Below are 21,619 nucleotides of genomic sequence, written 5' to 3'. Positions count from 1 at the left end.
ATCATCGGGAACATGAGATGTATGTATCTGTGTTACCTGTGTCCTTGGCCTCTCCAACAGACTTTGCAATCACTTCACCCTTCGCGTCTTTCCCACAAAAGGTTTTTATTTTAACTTTGATTCTCAGAGCACAAACTGCATCACACCTTGTGGCTGGTTTGGTGTTTTTTTCACTTGTTAGCTCTGGCTGCATGGTTGGTTGTAAGAGCACCTTGGTCACAAAAGGGCTTGATGGACACTTGAAATGAGGTAAATGAAAGATTTGCTTAGACCCCAAACATGTCTGCTTTGTCAGGAATAAAATCCCGGCTTTAATTCCTTCTTTTCTCAATTCTTTCAGTCTTCACACATCTCTCCTACCCAAATGTGTCAGTGTCACTGGCTTGCCCTGCTTTTAATAACACCAAGCTAAGCTGCAACTAATGATGGTGGGGTATGCAGGATCACCAGTTGGGCCTGTGTGGCAGCCGAGGGAGCCTCTCTCTAGCCAGTGGAGTAAGTGCTTAGTAAGTGAGTGAGGCTCCTGCATTGGGAGGGCTCAAATATCCGTGTGCTGGGAGGGGCTACATCCTTCACAGTGACCCCCCACCCCCACCCTGCACCCCCAGGCAGCAGCAGGCGGTGGAGGCCAAAGCAGGAAGTCTCTAATTAGAAATGATCAAAACCACGTCCCTCTCTATCCCACCGCGCTTAGCAAACCTGTCACACTATGCATCCCATCTCCCGTAATTGACCCCGTGAGGCTGGCCCCAGCCTCTGTTTGCTAAAACCCAGGTAGGTAATAAGCCTTCACAAGGCCAATCGGCAAATTAGTCAAGACTTGAATTCATTTGGGGCTTTAGGTACAAAATCATATTTTACCTTCCAAGTCTTGTGCCGACCCTAATACTAAAAATTTGTTTTTCTGACGCTGTGCCTCTATCTCCTCTTTGAAACTGTTTTCCTAAGTTAGCAGAAAGATGTTTTTTAAATGAACTTTTTCTGCCTTCTCTGAACCTTTCTCAGTGAAGAAGCTTGCCTCACCTTTATTAGATGCAATGCAGTCATGACAATAAAGGGTAGCCTGTCGGTTCCTACCTTTTCTCCTCTCACACCATTTTGCTCCTTCGTAGTACTTTCTGCCTATAAGCAACTCACTTTTCATCGTAAGATGTTTGGTGTCATCCTCCTCTTAGTAAACAGCTCAGCAGGGACAGAGACCAGGTCTTGCTCACCCATATCTACCCAGGACCCAGCCTGGGGCCTGGCAGCTGGGCTGGTGACCAAGTGACAGCCTAAAAGCACTGCTTTCCACTCGAGTTCCTCCTCCCTATAGTGCTTGACAGTTCTTATTGAAAGAAAGAAGTTGGGTGTCATTAGACTTGGTTACTTGGACACAAGATGACTTGGTGACCTTTGGCAAGCTACTCTGTTTGCTCCTGTCCTGGGATTTAGGCTTGGTGGAGGGGGACTTCCCACCCTCCATTCAGGCGCACACAGCCACATTCTTTCCCAGCCCGCTCGCTGGTGCTCGGTACAAGAAGCCATCTGGATAACCAGCTGACCGAGAGCCAACGACCCTTCACTGTCATCTGAGTTGCTGCTGGGTGGTTTTATGAACTTCATACCAGGCTCAAGGCCTGCCTTCAAGCAAAGCCACATCAGAATCACCCCCACCCAAAAAGTATTCTAATCTGAAGACACTTCCAGGAAATTCCACACTGTCCCCTGGGAATTTGGTCTGACATTTAACACTCTCACTAAGGGAATTCTCTGTGTCTAACTGAAGTTTCCCATGATGCAGCTTATGTCCATTTCCTTTCCGTTTTTCCTTAGAGTGGAGAACCACTGGCCTCATTTTTTCAGAGAAGTCACCTTCCATTTCTGTGCTTCCATTCAGCAAACACTTCTTGACCATCTCTTAGGTACCAGGAGCTACTAAGACCAGGATATGTAAGACCTAACCTCTGTCCTCAAGGGACTCACAGTTGGTCTCAGTGACAGGCAAGTATAAGAGAAGTCACATTTGCCATGTGGTATTGCCACACCATGTGTGGAATGTAGTCCCGGGCTCCAAGGCAGAGTGGTCCTTTCTGTTTGGGAGAGAGGTACCAGAGAAAGCTTCACAGAGTAAGTCACGTTGGATAGGGATCTGAAAAGGTGGAGAGGAGTTTGGCATCTAGTCCATTGGAGAAGTGTCCCATGCTCAAGGACAGCAAGGACCAAAGCATGAAGGGGAGAGAGAGAGAGAGCCAGAGGTGAGTTCAATGTGATTGAAGCCCGAGGAGATGGGAGACTACTGGAAAACTAGGCTTCACTGTCCACCCTCACCCACCCCCTGCGTTAGCCTCTGTTTTCTCCTGATGACCAACAGCATCACCTAATATGTGTTATTGTCTTACTAGGTACCGGACGCTATTCTACGTGCATTACCTCCCTGAATCCTCAAAATCTGTGAGTGAAGTACCATAATTACCCCCATCTCATAGATGAGGAAACTGAGGATGAGGGAGGTCACACAAGCCAGGGAGTGGTGGAGCTTTCAGCATATGTGTGCATTTAGAGTCCATATGCTCTTGATTTTTTAAAATTTCTTTATACACACATGATTTTACATAAATGTGTCAGCATTTTTTTAATTGCATGGAAGCTTTTCCTTCTTTTTTTGTTTTTTTGTTTTTGTTTTTTTGCCTTGGTTCTCCCATTCCCTACCTAAGCATCTTCCCTTGTAACAACCAACATCAACAGCCTCATTAAGGCCTCTTCAGCAGCGAGCCCTTCAGAAAGGGCTCTGGCAACACATTCTCCTTCAAACACTCAGCTTTGGTTCTGCATTGGCCAGAATAAGAGCAGGATATGTTTTCATTAAAAACTTTCTTTTCTCCTAGGAACCCTTTTTCACTCATCTTGAGTGAATAGTTTCCCCATTTCTGGAGCTCTGTGCAGACACCCCTGGGTAGCCCCACGGACTCCAGCTGCAATCTTTGGCTGATTGCATCCTCCTTGAGGACACTGCAAGGAGGCAGCCCCTGCAGAAGACCCAGCCATGTTTTGTTGGCTGGAAATACATAGTGTGCACATTTTTTAAAATTTAACAATTTGAAAGCAGTCCCTCTCCCCACCCTGATCCAGCTGCCGATGATAGACCTTTGGGTTCTTACAGGATTGCCAGGGAAATCCCATGAGCATGTGTCTTCTTGTGAGAGAGTCAGCGTTTCTAGCCTGATCTGCTAATGCTCAAAAATAGAGAATCTTCTTGACATTTTTACCCCCTCTTGAGCTTAATGCGATTTGAAAAAGAGACGAGACAGCAAGAGAACTCGAAGCAGACAACAGGTGAGTTCTCATGGGACACAGGCAGCACCTGACTTCCACTAAGGTCTACTCATAGAGGGGGGCATAGTGAGGGGCATGGTGCTGTTGTATGTCGAGATGATAGTGACTAAGTAAGTGTCATTTACGGAGCACTTCCATTGTACTCCTGGCTTTATAGGCATCATCTTATTAATCCTCGCATCAACTCTTTGAAATAGGTGCTGTTGCTACCCTCTTCTGCAGATGAAGCAGTCAAGCATTAGACTGGGTAACTTGTTCAGAGTCACTGAGCTAATGAGTAACAGAGCAGAGACAACTGCAGCAGGCTGACCCCACAGCTTACATTCTTAACTCCCACGCTATTCCCAGTCAAGAAGGTGTCAGCAGCTCCTGCCCTCAGATGTCCTTAACTTCTCTCACCCCAGGGAGTGTTTTCTGTTTTTGCCCCTTTGGCATCCAATACCCCTTCTTTCCTGTGGGGACCATGGAGTTGGGTTCCATGAGTTTGGGTGGCCTGGCATCAACCCTTAATCCAGTGGTGAACTGGTGGCCCTGTTCTGGTCCATGAGATCATCAAATCCACCCAGCCAAAGTGATTGGTTGGTTAAGGAACGGGCACGGGGCCTGGTTAAGTCCACACCGCCAGGACTTTGTCCTGGGGCAAGGTATACAGGTCACAGCTGGGTCACACAGATATTTATAGTATCAGGGAAGCTTGATAAGTACCATTCCCTGGCCCTCGGATGACATTTTAACATGAACTCTGTCTGCCACTCGTCTTTACGTGAGAGTCCTCATACTTATATGTTAAATATATGTTGAGATTTTAATAGTGTACCTCCTAGGAAAGTTGCTTTGGAGAACAAGTAGAAGATCTGAAATATTAATTGCAATATAAAATTGGCAAACACTGTTCTAATTTGACCAGTTCTGGAATGAGTTCACCAAGAGAAATCTTGATGCCAGAACTCAGCAAGAACGGCTTTTTTTTTTTCCCCAGAGAGAGCGGTCACGTGAGTTGGGGAGGGGCAGAGAGAGAGAGAGAATCCTAAACAGGCTCCATGCCCAGCACAGACCCCAAAACAGGGCTAGATTTTATGATCATGAGATCATGACCTGAGCCAAAATCAAGAGTCAGACACTTAACCAACTGAACCACCCAGGCGCCCCAAGCACAGCTTATTTTTTAAATTCTGACATCTGCTCTCTGTTCTGGACCAGAAGAAGCCGTGACTGGATCTCATGAGAACAAGAAGAGACCTCTGAACACTCTTCCAACCCTAGCTGATTCAAGTCGTTACTTGGCCCATCCCAATGGTGCATTAGTGTTTAGACATTTTACCCCAGGATTCTCATGAACGACCCCCCCAGTCAGTTGTAATAATTAAAAAATGGCAATAAATCGTGCTTAACCATGAAGTAGAATTGGATGGTATAAAGTACTCCTCAGTTCAGAAAGATGTTCACTCGCCCGGGGGGGCCGCACCCAGACCTGTTCAACCATCCCATGAATGTGAGTCTGAGAAACTCCAGAGTCACGGAGTTCAGACCTCAGACCTTCACCTCCATTTGGGGTGGGGCTACATAGTTGGAGGCCCTGAAAGGGGGTGGGTGTATCTAATCAGACTCAGACACCTTGCTGCTGCTCTTTCTCCAGGATGTGCACACAGGTTTCTTGTCTCAGGGACTTCCAGATAAAGTGATTCCAGATCTTACAGGACAACCTTCATAGGCAAAGAGAGCACTCTTGGTCCACAAAAGATGATGCATTCATGTATGTATAACATTCAAAAATGTTCAAGGTTTTTTTCTCCTCCAAATTTTGACCATGGCACACCCCCGATCAAAAAACTTCAGAAGCTCTCATGGCCTAATACAAAAAAGCACCCTGGCATTCGCGGTGTTTCCCAGTATGGCCCCAGGATCTTTTCTCCAATGTTCCTTTATGCATCTGTTGCCCCAGAGGCCCCAGCTCTTGATCATCTACTGTTATGTCCACATCCAGGTGCTAGGGGGCTCTCTGCTTGTGCTTCTGAGGTTAACTCAGGTTCAAGTGCCCTTTGCTTTTCCCACCCCAAGATGAATAGCTGTTGAGTTTGCCTTTGGCTATCACTCCTTATTCTCCTTATTAGGATAACAGCACCTTATTTTTTCTCTGGGAAGCCACTCCTCCCCTGCCCTCATGTTCCACGGGTTTGGATGGTTTGGCATCAAGCCTACATCCAGTGGAGGAACTGTGACCCTGGCCAGACTAGATCATCATCAAATGCACCCAGCCTAAACAACTGGTTGATTCAGGAGTAAGCCAGGACCTAATTAAGTCCAAGGACAACCAATTTCTGCATTTCGTAGGCTGTTGTGATGAGATTCTTCTTTCTCCATCTGAAGCCATGAGGACTGTGGCCATCTCGTCTCCTTAGAGGGGGGGTCTGACTTGGAACTGGGCAGCCCAAGTGTGCATCAAGAAAGACCAAGAAAAGCAACGTCCCATGTTGTAGGGCTAGATGCACTTGAGGTTTTCTGTTACATAAGCCAGTACATTCTCACTGTGCTCAAAACAGTTTGAGTTGAATTCTTTCACTCACAACTGAAGTTCTGAGTTCTAGATAAAGCTTCAGAGTGATTTCTTTGCATTCCTGTCTCCCACTTGATTATCTGATCCTTTCTCAGGAAGAAAGTGCCCTGGACTTGGAGTCAGAAGATCTGACATTAAATCTGGTTCTGCTGTTTCCCACCTTTGGGACCTTAAGGTAATCCTTATCTTCTCTGAGTATTAGTTTCTTCATCTTTAAAATGGATCTGAGAATGCATACCTTCTAAGGTTGTTTCCCTTCAATGAAATGACATTTTTTAATGTACTTGATAAAATTTCCTGTCCTCAGAAATCATCTAGACATTTGTTACATTGTTCCATAGCCATTACTGCATTAGGCTGACTAGTCCTGGGACAGCATCTTCTGGCCCTGGGCTTCTGTCCATCACCCCTGTGAAGGACATCTTTACATATCATGTATTTCTCCCCTCTTGCTTCTTCAGTCATGGCCATAAGAACTCCACGTGGGCAGACACCTAAGCCAAAGTTGTCATAATGCAGTGTCCTATGACTCAGCTTGGCTTAAACACATGATGTAGGCCAATCGGAATTTCGCCCCTGTGAATTTGACCTCCAAGGCTAGTTGCCCTTAGAGATGTGTACAGGAGAGGAGACATCCTGATGTCAAGCTGTGACCCGTGGCTGTGTTGTCCTGGGTACAAATTTAAAGACACCAGGACACCTGTCTTCAGAGGGAGAGGATCAGTGCAGGGAGAAAAGCTGCCTCAATCCTGAACAGGTTTTTATCTTCCTGCAGCACCTGGATGTACCTTATGCCATTATAGAATCCCACATGATCCCTACATCCTTGCAATGAACACATTGTGGTATTTGGATCAGTTTGCCTCTTTTCTCTTCCTGGCTACCAGTAAACCACCCCCCACCCCACCCCCCGCTTCGAACCATGATGGGTCCCAGCTGGCACTGGGCATGACCAGAGGTTCTGGCAGTTAAATGAGTAGGCCCCATGTCACATGGTGATACAGAGTTTACAGCCCCTGGGCTTTTACTCAGTCTGCAGCTCTTGGACCAGGAAACCCACTCAGATTTCTTCACAGCAGGAGAGAGGGTGGTGTGTGTACCCATTTCCCATTCCAGCAAGGGTTAGAAAGGATGGTTGAGAGCCTGGCATGAGCTGCTAATTCCACAGGCAAACTTAATGTCTTGTTATTGTTCTCATTTCCTATCGCTTGTAAAACGCACACATAAAGCACTTGTATTTCGAGGAGAGCCCAAAAGAAACTGCGACTTTCTACCTCCTGTGCCCACTTGTTCCCTCCACCAGTGTTCCCTCCGTTGGCTTTCTCCTCGGGGCAAACCTGAGGCCCCCGGAAGGTCTGTGAAGAATCTCAAGCCCTCTGCCATATTGACTTTCTCAGACACTAAGGCTGCAGCGGACAAATCTTGAGCAGCAGAGGAGACAGGAATTTCCTCAGAGGTTTGAGCTGACCATCCAGCACCACCTTCTCCTTTCTCTTTGTCATCCTCGTCATGCCCACCCCTCCCTGCACAAGCACCCACTAAAGCTCATGAAATCTTATGCTCAGGATTGTTGCTTGCTGCAGCCGGCTCTTCCCAGCTCACAGGAGCAATCATGAGACATACAGGAATCCTGTGAGCTGGCTGTTCAACTGCTGGTAGCTGGAAATGGGCCGTGATGGGAGCATTCACACCATGGAAATCTCCAAAGCTCCCAATCAGCTGGTCCCCTGAAGAGCTGGTAGTGAAACCTTGACTAGCACACCACTGCTTGGTCTCCTAAAAGGTGACATAGGTGATAGGTGACATCTGTATGTGGCTTCGCCTGCAGCCTAGACCGTCTTTCAGCCTGAGGAGGGGTGACAAGCATAGAGCTAGGGAGAAGCGACCAATACCCCATGTGGAGTTAAGTCAGTAACTTCGCAGTGATTTTGGTTTGGGGATACAGTAATGGTTCCTAAGTGCAGGCATTGCTTTGTGAGTCAACAGCTGTTTTTTGTTTATTTGCACTGGTTTTAGCCAGAGCCTGGAAAAGGGGTTGGTTCCCTACCCCCCTCAAAGATGCTTCTCAGAAGTTGGCTCATGGCTGCCAAGAACTATGTACAGATTGTGTACATCAGAATATCTGGTTCATTCCTTCTGCTGCCGGCTTCTTGCCAGAGGGAGGAGACAGGAGCCCACCCCAGGCTCATTCCTGAGGGCAGTGCAACTGGTGAATCCCACTTCCTGTGGTGACTGCTGAGGGCAAGAGGCAAGGCAAGGGTCAAGTGGCCCTGAGGCTGACATTGTTGCTTTGAAGCCAATATTGTCATGAGCCGCAGGAACAAAGCTTGGCCAGAGGCCTTGGCTCATCCATTCCTACTTCAGAGAGCCTCAGGGACATCTGGGAAGTTTGTTAAATCCAAAGGATTCGGATTTGGTGAGTCTAGGGCCAGACTCTGTGTTTCTAATGGCCACCTGTACCATGGTCAACCCAAGCACAGTGATGGAAAAAACTTATATTATGCAGACGATCAACTAGAGGGTGACTGTATAATGAAAGATCTCACCACAGTTTTCCTTTAAATGCTGGAATGAATGCATTCAGTTTAAGAGATTCAATTTTCAGTCACTCAATTGCCATAAACCAAGAACAGCAGGGATTCTGATAAGATGTAAACCTCTAGGACTTCCCTGCTTTGGTGCTGGTTAGAATTAGGGTAGCTTTCCGCCACAACAAAAATTGTTATGAATATAGGGTGTTAGCAAAAAAAAAAAAAAAAAAAAAAAAGAGAATGCCAGTGTCTCCTTTGACTACCTCTGTCCTAAATAGATTTGAACAAATGGCAAAAAGACTAGATGCTTAAGTATCCCTCTTGCAGAAGGAAAAACAGCATAAAGAGGCAATGTGGTCAATGAAAACCAAGATGGGATTACAAACAGGCCTTCGAATGCTCATGACAGCTTCTGTGACAGAGCACCTAACCTCTCTGAGCCTGTTTTCTCATCTTCAAATAGGAAGGGAGGAGATAACTCCTAACTCCCACATGGCAAAAACATCAGGATGAGTAGGAGGGAAATATATATACATGTATATGTACATGTATACCAGGCATGTGACACAGAAAGTTTGGAGACCCCACCGATTAAATGCTGGAATTCATTTCTCAGAGCTTCAACTGCTTTGTCTGCAAAATAGTGGTCATGATAATCCCCACTGCATAGAGTTGTTTTAAGAATTCAGTGAGTACCTGGCAAACATCTAGGACAGTTTGAGTATTGAAATACATACTGATAGTAAAGAATTCTAAAAACTGAATGAGGGAAGAATTCATGAGTCCATGCCGATATAAACAAATAAGGCATATAAGAAAGTTCTTTTTTGTAGTTGAAAGCCAAGTAAGAATTGTAGAAGGAATGGCAGAATTAGAATGTAACCATTTGGCAACCATAACAATAATATTTGAGTCAGCCGAGAATCATCAATGGATGATTCATCATAGAGCTTTTGTATAATCTCATGGTATCTTAGCACAAAATAGTGACTTTACATTGGAGGAACCCGGCAGACACTCCCTTTTACTGGGACTATTTGATAGCCTCTCCTTTCTATGAGGCATTAAGAACTCATCATGTCTTCTGTGGAACTCCGAAAAAAGTGTGTAATCTGGATCTTGCCGTGAGACAGACAAACCAAACTGAGGGGTGTTCTACAGAATAAGCTAGGCTGTTCATTTCAACAATATCAATGTCATGAAATAGAAAGAAAGATTCAGGAACTACTCCAGATGTCCAGAGACATGTCGAGTGAATGCAACACCTAGCGGTGGATTTTCTTTAGCTGGAAAGGACAATCTTGGAACAATTGGCAAAATCTGAGTAAGGGCTATCGATTAAGTAACTATATCGCATCAATGTTAATATGATTTACATAATTGCAGTATGGTTGTGAGAAACAGAATTTTTAGGCAGGCTTTTAGGAAATATACACAAATATTTAGGGATAAAGGGCATCAGATCTATGGCATCTTAAATGATACAGAAAAAACGATTGATAGATCATTGATAGATCAGGTTTAGAAAGCAAATACAGTAAATTGCTAACATTTGAGGTAACAGGGTGAATGGTGTCCAGAAATTGACTATTTTAGCAACCTTTCTGTAAGTCTGAATTATGTTTTTTAAAAAGGTGCCCAGCATGTAATAAATGATGAGTAGCTTACAGTTGTTATATCAGTTAACAATGTTAATGGAACCCTGAATCTGTTTTGATGAGTTTAGAAGCCAAAAAGAAAATGTATACAACAGCAACATGAGGATTTGCTAGAAAGCACTTTCTGGTCTTACAGTACAAAATGTAACTGCCCACCCGCCTTCTGTGATTCACTTCGTTTCAGTTCCTCTTGGCAGTGGTGGTCTAAGGATTGGGGTCCATGTGCAGTCTTAGAGGAAATGTAGGCTTCACGAAGCGCATCCTGCATGAGGTAGAGGCCAGTGGAGTATTATCTGAGACCATGTCTTAGGCTCATAACCCCGGAAGGGACTGCAGTGTCCCAGATGTTGGGTCTACCTTCCAGCCCCAGAGAACTCTGTAGAAAGCCATTTCAGGTTAAAGGTTTAGTCTTGGCCCCGTTTCTGTCAATTTGGAGACATAAATGTAAGATAGTGCTTTTAGCAGTACAAAGGGCCATAAAATACATCAATCTTACACATGTGCTGGGGAGCCTGTGGCTTTATGGTTAAGAGGGCAGCCTCTGGAGTCAGACAGACGGGTTCCAAACCACTCACCAGATAGGCAATTTGGGGGCAGGTCAGTTAACCACTCTGCCCCCAATTTTCCTCATCCATAAAATGGGGATAATAACTGTAATACAGAACCAGACTCATAGGGATGGCATTCAGTAAATAAGAGAGTGCAAATGACAGAGGTTTTATGTCCAAGCAAATGAAAGCATCTTCAGGTGTAAAATAATGAAGTTATTATGAAATTATGTAGGGGCACCTGGGTGGCTTAGTCGTTTAAGCATCCAACTCTTGATTTCAGCTCAGGTCATGATCTCACGGTTCATGAGACTGAGCCCCCATTTGGGCTCTGCTGACACCACAGAGCCTACTTGGGATTCTCTGTCTCTTTCTGTCCCTCCCCGGTTCTCTGTCTCTCCAAAGAAATGAATAATTTTTTTAAAAGAAATTATCTAGGGGTGCCTGGGTGGCTCAGTCAGTTGAGCGTCTGACTTCGGCTCAGGTCATGATCTCGCAGTTCGTGAGTTCGAGCCCCGAGTGGGGCTCTGTGCTGACAGCTCGGAGCCTGGAGCCTGCTTCAGATTCTGTGTCTCCCTCTCACTCTCTGCCCCACCCCCACTCATGCTCTGTCTCTCTCTGTCTCAAAAACAAAAATAAACATTAAAAAACAAGAAATGATCCAGAATCAGAACAGTTCTGATAAGGTTTGCTGGAGCCTCTCTCCTCCTCCGTTAGCTCTCCTGGCCAGCCTATCTTATGATACCAGTCACCAGTAGTTTTCAGTGGTGATTTTCATGATGCCAGTAGGTCTTGGGGGCAGGGAGCTGCCTCCTCCCCTTCCTCTCCCACCTCACGCTTCCAGTTTGCTAGCTCAACCCGGGGCCCTTAAGACTTGTGTGATGGTGCAGGAATTCATCCCGCATGAGCAGCTCACCTGGAAAACATGGTTGCAGAGGGAAGTGCTGTGGGAAGGCCCCGGAGGTGTGAAACGTGTTTTCCCTTCACCTTCTGCCAGGGGCACCGGCCTCTGCAAATCCTGACCCCCACTCGGAGTGAGGGGAAGAGAGCCGCCCCGCTGTGCGGACCGTGAGACCACACCCAGGGTGTCAGAACGGCACTTCCCCACAGGACTGTGTCATCAGAAAGATATTCCAGCAGCTCTCTGTCCCAAGCTCCACACCCGTGTTTCTGACTGCCCTTTGGACCTCTCTAGTCAGATGACCCACAGGCATCTCAGACTCAGCCTTTCCTAAACAGTACCTCACCCCTACTGTCTCCCCTGTCTTTGGCGGGGGGGGGGGGGGGGGGGGGGGATGGCATGAGCCAAGTCAGATACCTCACCGTCATTCTCCTCCAAACCCTACCAAATAGGAGGTCCTATCCATTCCACATGCCACGTCGCTCCCTCTGATCTTCCTCCTCATGCCCTCCCTGCTGACGCTCGGGCTTTGTGAGCTCGCAGGGGCGCTATGTCAGCAGCACCCTGGTTAGTCTCCCTTCACCACCTCCCCCATCCACTTCACTCTGCTTCACTCTTTAAGGGCAAGGTTACCTCTGAGGCAGGAAACAGGATTAATCTCCTACATGGTGAGAGCTTGGGTCAGCCTCCCAATGCCTCAGGAGTGGCACCTGCACCTGTTACCACACAATCCCTGCCCACCCCTCCAGATTCATCTTGCCCTGAACACCGTGCCCTTGAGCATCTCAAAGTGCTCACCGGTGCCCTGCCTGGTCCTAACTCCTTCCCTGGAGGGCCTTTGAGCAAGGTCTTGTCCTGGCAGGCACTGTCCTTTCTCCTCCTTTTCACACTGTAAGATTCCTACCTACCCTTCACATTCAGCTCAGACATCTCCCTGTCTGCTCCCTCTTCCAGACTCCCAGAGCATGTCTTCTGTGCCTTCATTATTATAACTTACGAGTCTGTCTTGTAGTTGTTTCTGTATTTACATGGTATGCTTTTCAAGATCCAGGGTTCTGTCCTGGTGATCTGTGCTGCCAGCACTGAACTTGGCCGTGGTGGAAAGGAATGGATATGATGTACCTGTAGTACCACAGAGTACCATTGTGCCTGGGAAGCATTGCCCTTTGCTAGAGCTTTATAATTTTGCCTAAGTACTTGAATGTTGATTCTATGAAAGGGGGAGTTCAAGGTTCCAAATTCACCTTTGTCTCAAATGTCTTTCAGTTGAACTTGTATTGTTTCTTCACCTGTTTTCCTGGTCCCCTGCCTTCTCAGCAGATCTCTGAAGGGAGTCTCTCTCTCTCTGTCTCTCTGTCTCTCTCTGTCTCTCTCTGTCTCTCTCTGTCTCTCTGTCTCTCTCTGTCTCTCTCTGTCTCTCTCTCTCTCTCTGTCTCTCTCTCTCTCTCTCTCTCTCTCTCACACACACACACACACACACACACACACACACACACACACACACATTGTATTTTGGATTCACTGACTGGGGAAATATACTTCCCAATGGGATCAAAGAGCTGATCTTGTTTAAAAGGCTTTACCTATTATCCTTCAGAGAGAAGATCCACTCAATAGAACAGTACGGTAAACAGTATAAAATGCTGACATCTCAGGTGTGGATTTCCACACGTGGTCATGTTTTCTTATGATATTTAGAAGCAGGGTTAGGCTGACCCTGGCACTTACCAGCCTACGTTCTAATTTCTTCCACGTTGCGTATTGTTCCAAGTTTCTGATCATTTCTACTTTGGAAGGTGACCAAGATCCTGGCAGTGCCCACGGTCACACCAACTCTCTGTGCCTCCTCTGCCACGGGGGCTTAGACTGCCTCCTGGTAGCTGTGTTTTCTGGCAGGTGCAGCACATGCAGGGGTCAGACCCCACCGTTTGAGGAGATGGGAGCCTCCTGCACGGGATCTCATTTTTCTCCATCTGCACAGCCATTTGGGGCCTCAGGCTTCGTGACTCACACAGTGACTATCCATCTGCCCATTTACTTCAGAAAGGAAAAAGGATTTCTTTGCACACAGTTGGCCCAGATTCAGGCATGAGCTGAGTCATCATCTCACATGATGGTGGGAGCCACCTGTCTGACCCTAGATTGTAGCAAAGCTCCATCATAATGGGGCTCCCTATTACATGAAGGTGAATATTACTTGCAAACTAACCCCTGCACCCCCAAACCAACCTGAAATCCCAACCATGGGTCAGAGATGGCAGACGCTTGTAATTCCTGCCCCTAGATTTCCTCCCTGCTCCTTGTGGACATTCTCATTGACTGATGAACTCTTCTGCACTGAGCCCAGTGGCATCATCATCCAAGACAGCACTCCCAGTGACGGACAGCCCCTCACAATCCATCAGACTTGGCACCAGACAATGAAGCATACTGATACCTTAAGTTAGATCAGGAAGATGTGAATGTCTTCTGGATGAAGAGCGGAGTCTCTAGAAGGCTACTTTTATTTACCTGTATATATAGTTATTTTTTAAATGTTTATTTTTGAAAGAAGGAGAAAGAGCATGCATGTGAATGGGGGAGAGGCAGAGAGAGAGGGGGACAGAAGATCTGAAGCTGGCTCTGTGCTGACAGCAGAGAGCCTGATGCAGGGCTTGAACACACAGAATGTGAGATCATGACCTGAGCTGAAGTCGGATGCTCAACTGACTGAGCCACCCAGGCGCCCCTATATATATAAGTATATATTTTGGGAGTGTGGGGGAAGTGGGAAGAAGAAAGTATACACACACACACACACACACACACACCATTAGTTAATAGGGCTGTCAAAGTCTAGGAGTCTGGGTTCAAAGGGTCAGCAGGGTGGTTTCTTTTGAAGGCTGTGAGGGACAGTATGTTCCATGCCTCTCTCCTGGCTTCTGGTGGCTTGCTGGCAATCTTTGGCATTCTGTCACTTTTAGAGGCATCACTCCAATGTCTGCCTTCTTGTCCACAAGGCGTTCTCCCTCTGTGCACATCTGTGTCCACAATTTCCCCTTGTTATATAAGGACACATCATATTTAATTAGGGCTCAACCTAATGACCTTATATTATCTTGATTAGCTCCATAAAGACCTTATTTCCAAGTAAGGTACCGGGGGTTTAGGACTTCATATGAATTTGGGGATGACACACTTCACCTCTCATGTCACACAGGCATTCAAGTGTATTATCATTTTTCAGCAAATTTTTAAGCACAGTCTAAACATTCATCGGGATCTTTCTTAAAATTTTTTTAATGTTTTATTTATTTTTGAGACAGAGAGAGACAGAGCGTGAGCAGGGGAGGGGCAGAGAGAGAGCGAGACACAGAACCCAAAGCAGGCTCCAGGTTCTGAGCTGTCAGCACAGAGCCCAACGCAGGGCTGGAACTCACAAACCGCGAGATCATGAGCTGAGCTGAAGTTGGACGCTTAACCGACTGAGCCATCCAGGCGCCCCTGGATATTGATTTCTTAACTTGAATATTCTTGGGAATTTTTCTATATCAGTAAATACAGACATGCCTGTCTCAGTCGTCTTAATGGCTACTTAGAACGGCATCATATGGGTTATTTATTTAACTTGTCTCCTGGTGATGGACATTTAAGCTCCTTTCAATCTTTTGCTATTACAACAAATTTTCACTGGATGTCCTTGAACATGTTATTTCACACCTCAACTGCAAGTGTAGTTGCAATGGAGATCCTTAAACATGGACTTGCTTGTTCATAGGGTAAGTGCATTTTGATTTCATTATCTATGTAAACTGCTCTTAATTGCTGGAAGAAAGGGCAGAGGATTTAGTCTTTCAGTTTAGCTAATTGCCACCATGGATCCCTTTCAGGTTAAAATAAAGGACTTAAAAGAGCCTACAGAAGGAAGGAGGAGGATCTTTCTAAAATCGGTACTTGTGAAACACAATTTGAAATGACGCCCTTAGTCTGTGCCACCCAAAGTCACTTCTCTGCCTCTGCTGTAAGACTGTCTCCTCCCTCTGAGCACAAAGACTGGGGCTGGGTCCAGGGACTCCTGACCTGCCTGAGCCTTGAGGTCAGGATCCAGAGGAACACAGGCCGGGGCAATGAGGGGGCACTGGAGGGTGGTGGGCAGAGCCCCTTCACGTCCCCTGAAGACCAGGCCCAGTGTGGATGCAATGGACATTATTGTTCCTCCCTGATACCCTTCCTAGGGAATATCTGTTCAGCTGCTGTGAAATGCTCAACCTCCAGTTGGATTTTGGCCAGGAACCCTCCCCATTCCGGGTGGAGGGCTGTAACCCTCCTGGGGGTGTGAGGGCATCTGAAGTCAGTCACATAGATAACAGCATGGCACAATCTTGTAACATAACTGCCAGCTGGATACTTGGAAGCCTTCCCCTTTTGCTTACATGTGAAAGCCTGTCTTGTGGAGGTTAACTTGCCGTGGCCCATTCCTCATGGAGTCACAGGGCGTTAGCACTGTAAGGGAACACAGAAGCCTGGTCTTTAACCCTGGGGAAACTGACGCGCAAAGAAGTGAAGTGACTGACCCAAGTTTCTCTAAGCAGAAGCAGCAGAAAGTGGGTTATATATCCACCCACCCACCCAGACTTTCATGCACACAACCCATCCACACCTACCCAGCGTTACTGCTGTCATTAAGCAGACCCTACCCCTGCTATCTTAAGAGAGCATAGCCCTGGAGACAAGGCAGCCATGAACAAATGATTTGCATTCGTAAAGTGTACACAAATACAGAAGTTAAATGAACAGAAATGAAAGCTTTGAGGGCTGGGAAGGAGACCTTCATGGTGCCAGGAGTGTGTGGGCGTTGGAGACTACTCCAAGGAGCTTTGGCCCAGAGGGGCTTCACGTATGAAGAACAGAGCTGCTGAGGGGCCTTGTCTCCCTCATTCTGTCAGAACTAGCAAAGCACAACAGAAGCATTTCTTCTCAGGCCACTCCAGACTTAAAACACGAAGGAGAAAATTGCCCCAGAAGTCAGCCTCTGACTGCAGAAGCCTGTGCTGGCCCAGGAATACAGAGTCTTCCAGGTTGTGTAAAGGATGGTTTGCTGCAGAGGGCAGCTCTCCTGCCTCCCATCTGGGAAGGGAGTCAGAATACTTTGCTTCTATTGTTAAAAAAAAAAAAAAAAAAAAAAAAAAAAAGGTTTGTGTGGAGTTGGGGATACCAACCTGCAGAAAGCTGCTAAGCACTCAGGCTTAACCAGTGCTTCCCACCTGCAGAGGGGAGGCCTGCTGGCCTCCTCCCCAGCCGGGGCAAGGGCAGTGCTGGGGGAATTGTTCTCTGCATTCTTCAGCCTGATCTTCCGCAGGCCCTGTTTTGTGCCAGGCATAATAATTTATGTCTTTCCGGTAAATTTAAATGTAGCTCAGAGCCATGAAAAGACGTTAGTACAGGTCCGAGACTTGGGATGTCTGAAGTTGAGCCCAAGCATTACTGCTGACCAGGTCAGTGATCCAGCGAGTACCCCTTAGGCCTTGGTTGCTGGTTAGGGTAATTGTGAAGATATAGGACAGGAACTTTGCCAAGAGTAATCTGGCTTTCTGATAACTGCAGTCCATGGACACTAACAAGAGAACCAGCCTCCATTTCACTTGGACTCCACATGAGGCTATGAGCTTCTTTTTACAGATGAAAAAAGTAAGGCACAGAGTTACTTGACCAAGCTTACAAAGCCTGTAACTCCATTAAGAGCAGGGATGTGGGGGCGCCTGGGTGGCGCAGTCGGTTGAGCGTCCGACTTCAGCCAGGTCACGATCTCGCGGTCCGTGAGTTCGAGCCCCGCGTCAGGCTCTGGGCTGATGGCTCGGAGCCTGGAGCCTGTTTCCGATTCTGTGTCTCCCTCTCTCTGCCCCTCCCCCGTTCATGCTCTGTCTCTCTCTGTCCCAAAAATAAATAAAAAACGTTGAAAAAAAAATTAAAAAAAAAAAAAAAAAAGAGCAGGGATGTGAACCCATATCTTTCAGATGCTGGACCTTGCTGGGTTCAAATGGCTCAACAGAAAAGAGATCTTAATAACAGTACTTTGCTCCATTCCTACCCACTCCTTATCATGCAAGGTAACTCATTTCAGTAGTTCATTGCCCAGCAAGACACAAGGAAGGGCATTGGAAGAAATAGAAAGAGTAGCCTTTCTGTTTGGTTTGCAACTAACCAAGGGTAAGAGTGACTAAGGGGAAAGATGTTTTGGGGGGATGGGAAATGCAGTGGGGATTTTATTGTTTCAAAAACGGTCATCTAATTTTGTGATCCAGGAGGGGTGAGTCTAGGGTCTAAGTCTTACCCTCATCAGCTTATGTGAAACGATAGCTGCTGGTGGTCCCCTAATTCAGAGACATCTGTGCACTGTCTTAGGAACAGTCCATGTAGCTTTTCAACCAAAAAAGCCCTTCTGGAAACACCCGATCTGAAGCTGGTACGTGCCAGTGTGAAGAGGCACCAGGCATTCTGCGAGGTTTCTCCTTCTCCAACCCAGCTGTTCGGTTGTGTTTGAGGCAAGGACCTGGTCCAAGTGCCACTATCTGTCTGGATAAAAATAGATGAGTCCTTTCAGCTGATTGATGTGGCTGAATCCTTAAAACATGAAAGCATTAGACGGAAAAAAAATTCCCCACCTATATCCACAGCCAGCAGATAGCGGAGGACGTGGCAACAGAAATGCACAGGCCCACTGAGGGTTTTTCTTTCATGTTGGTCATCCATTTCACAGCTCACCCAGGCACTCTGCTTCTTATTCTTCTTGCCTCTCTGGACCATTGCAAAAGCAGCTCGTGGCCAAATTTATTCTCTTCTCCAAGTCTCAGTTCCTTATGGATACATGGATTGACTGGATTGAGTCTCTCTGGGATCATATGCAGTCCAAAATCTATGGATGCTCTTCATCTCCTGTGTTTGCAGACTAAACCAAGGGGTGGAGAGTGGGGGGAGGGGGAGGGGACAGTGGGAGCAGTGTGCCCTGGGGCCCTGATATGGACATTGACGTGCACTGTCTCTAGGAAATTTAAAGGATAATAAAACCAACTAAAAACTGGTGTGCTTTTTTGTTATGATCTGGCACTTATACACAAAGTCCTGATAAAAAGCTCCTCTTTGCAGGGTGGTTTGTGGTACTATCCTCTTCTTGCTATGCACCTGAGTGAGACTCTTGGCTGGTAGCACTAGCAGCTCAATTCAGAAAAGGTTAAAAGAAGACTTTGTTGGCCTGCATAAGTGAAAACACCAGGAGATACAATCACACCTTATAAATAAATAAACTTAAAAAAATTTTTTTAAGTATAATATATCCTTTACGTAACATATACACACACACAAGTCAACGCAAAGAGTTTTTAGAAACTGAACACACCCATGTTACCAGCACCCAGAATTGAGAAGTAGAACATTACCAACATCCCAGAAACCACCCCACCACCTTGCTCCTTCCAATCGCTACTGCTCCCCAAGAGTAACAGCATAGATTAGTTTTGCCTGTTTTCAAACTTTATGTAAATCATACACCGTTTTAAAAAACGTACGATCGCTTGTTATTTCAAGTGATGGCGAAAGCATTGCTATTTTTTAAGCATTTTGTAAATATCCTTTTGATGGCTGCAGAATCCCAAATCAGGGAGGTACTGTAGTTTACTTAACCATTCCCCTCTTGCTGCAAATTAATATTTGCTAGACCCAGGGTTTTCCTGCTGGCTAGGCAGATCTGGAATCTACAGAGCAGGCTTAACATGTAGCTTTTGATGTCCCCAAAAGTTAACTACTAATAGCCTACCATTGACCGGAAGTCTTAATGACAGATAACAAAGAGTTGATTAACACATATATCGTAGGCTATCTATGTTATGTACCGTATTCTTGCAGTGAAGTTATATAGAGAAAAGAAAATGTTATTAGGAAAATCAAAGGAAGAGAAAATACATTTACATACTGAACTGCATTTATGAGAAAAATCCATGTACAGAGCAGGCCACCAGGAAGGCAGGCTGGAAATCTCAGGCAGGAACTGTCGGTCCACGGGTGGAATTTGTTCGGAGAAGCTTCTGTTCTGGTCTGCAGGCTTTTCAAACAATTCAGTCAGGTACACACACCCCCACCTTCCCCAGCCATCTAGGATAGTTTCCTTAAAGCTAACTGGTTGTAGATCTTAATCGCGTCTACAAAATGCCTTCACAGCAACACCTAGATTACTATTTGATTGAATAATAATGAGACTACAGCCTCCCCACGATGACTCGTAAAACTGACCATCACAAGGACACAATCGATCCGATAGGTTGTTTAATTAATTCAAAGGTCCATCCTTGTCTCCTCCTCTGCAGTTGTCACCTTTAGCGTTAATGAAATACATTTTCTTACTGTCGTCATCTGTTTCTGGAATCTCATTTGCCTGTTCATCCATCCTTCTGCCAGTACCACACTATCAATATATTTTTTGGTTTTGAGAGACAGAGCATGACAGCATAAGCCACATACAAGCTAGGAAGGAGCAGAGGGAGAGAGAGAGAGAGAGGGAGGGAGAGAATCTTAAGCAGGCTCCACGTCCAGCATGAGCCCGATATCGGGCTCGATCTCACAACCAGGAGATCATGATCTGAGCCAAAATCAAAAGTCAGACACTTAATCGACTGAGCCAGCCAGGTACCCCAAGTATAGCTTTTATAATAAGTCTACACATCTGAGAGAGCAAGTCCTTCCATATTATTTTCGAGTACAGTTGACCTTTGAACAAAATAGGTTTTAACTGCATGGGTCCACTTTTACATGGATTTTTTTTTCATAAATGCAGTTCAGTATGTAAATGTATTTTTTCTTGCTTTGATTTTCCTAATAACATTTTCTTTTCTCTAGATAACTTCACTGCAAGAATACGGTACATAACATAGATAGCCTACGATATATGTGTTAATCAACTCTTTGTGTTATCTGTCGTTAAGGCTTCCGGTAAATGGTAGGCTATTAGTAGTAAAGTTTTGGGGAAGTCAAAAGTTATATGTTAAGTTTTAATTGCAGGGTAGGAGGAACCACTGCCACCTATGCCCCCACGTTGTTTAAGGGTCAACTGTGTCATATACAAATTATTTTTGAAGAACGATGTGCATCTTTTCAAGTATTCCATATTGAATTTTGAGACAAAATAAAACACCTCTGTGGTAATTTAGGCATCAGGCTAACTGATTTGCATGTGCTTCTTGGATTAAAACTTCTATTGTTATTATACATGTACTAGAAATTTTTTCCTTGGTATTTTAAAAAACTGAGGTGTGCGCATCTTTACAAATGTAAAATTACACAAGCAAGTATATACTTGTATATATACAAGCAAGTATACTACCATGGCTCATATGTACCTTAATTAAAGATTGGTTAAATTTGAGACAGGGTTAATCCCACTGCTCGGTGCATGCTGTCTGGACATTATATCTTGGAATGATATTCAGTGAAGTGATTAAAACTAGTCAGTTTTTCACAGTGGCAGTAATGTTATTATTGTAGTGTCAGTGTACATTTGAAATGCGTTGTCTCTGCTTTTTTATTAGTTACAAGAAATGGAAACCATAGGGTGGATATTCATTCCAATTCACTAAATTAGGGGTATTTTTAGGATTCAGTCTTTATTTTTTAAATTAAGATCCAGCTTCACATTATTTTGTTCTCTCTTAAGTTTCTGGGCCAGTGTAATAGAAGAGTAGCTTGAGATTGGTCAGCAAGCTGTTGAAGAAAAACTATTATCACTTCACACATATCTTTGTGTGTGTTGATTATTTTTGTTGAATTGGAACCTGAAGTTGATATGGAATAGAAGGTATCATCCCAAACTTACAAATGAAGATTTTTAAAATATGTTCATCCATTTTTGAGAAAGGGAGGGGGGGCACCAGTGGGGAAGGGGCAGAGAGAGAGAGGGAGAGGGAAAGAATCCCAAGCAGGCTCCCTGCTGTCAGCGTAGAGCCCCATGTGAGGTTTAATCTCACCAACCTCGAGGTCATGACCTGAGCCAAAACCAGAGTCCCATGCTTAACCAACTGAGCCACCCAGGCGTCCCATGTGAAACAAATGTAAACTTGAACTGATTGTATGCTAATAAAATACTATGC

This window comes from Panthera onca, chromosome A1 (genome assembly GCF_046562875.1).
Source record: "Panthera onca isolate mPanOnc1 chromosome A1, mPanOnc1 haplotype 2, whole genome shotgun sequence".
Taxonomy (NCBI): Eukaryota; Metazoa; Chordata; class Mammalia; order Carnivora; family Felidae; genus Panthera; species Panthera onca.
The sequence above is the reverse complement of the archived record's forward strand: the minus strand, read 5'-3'. Positions refer to the sequence as shown.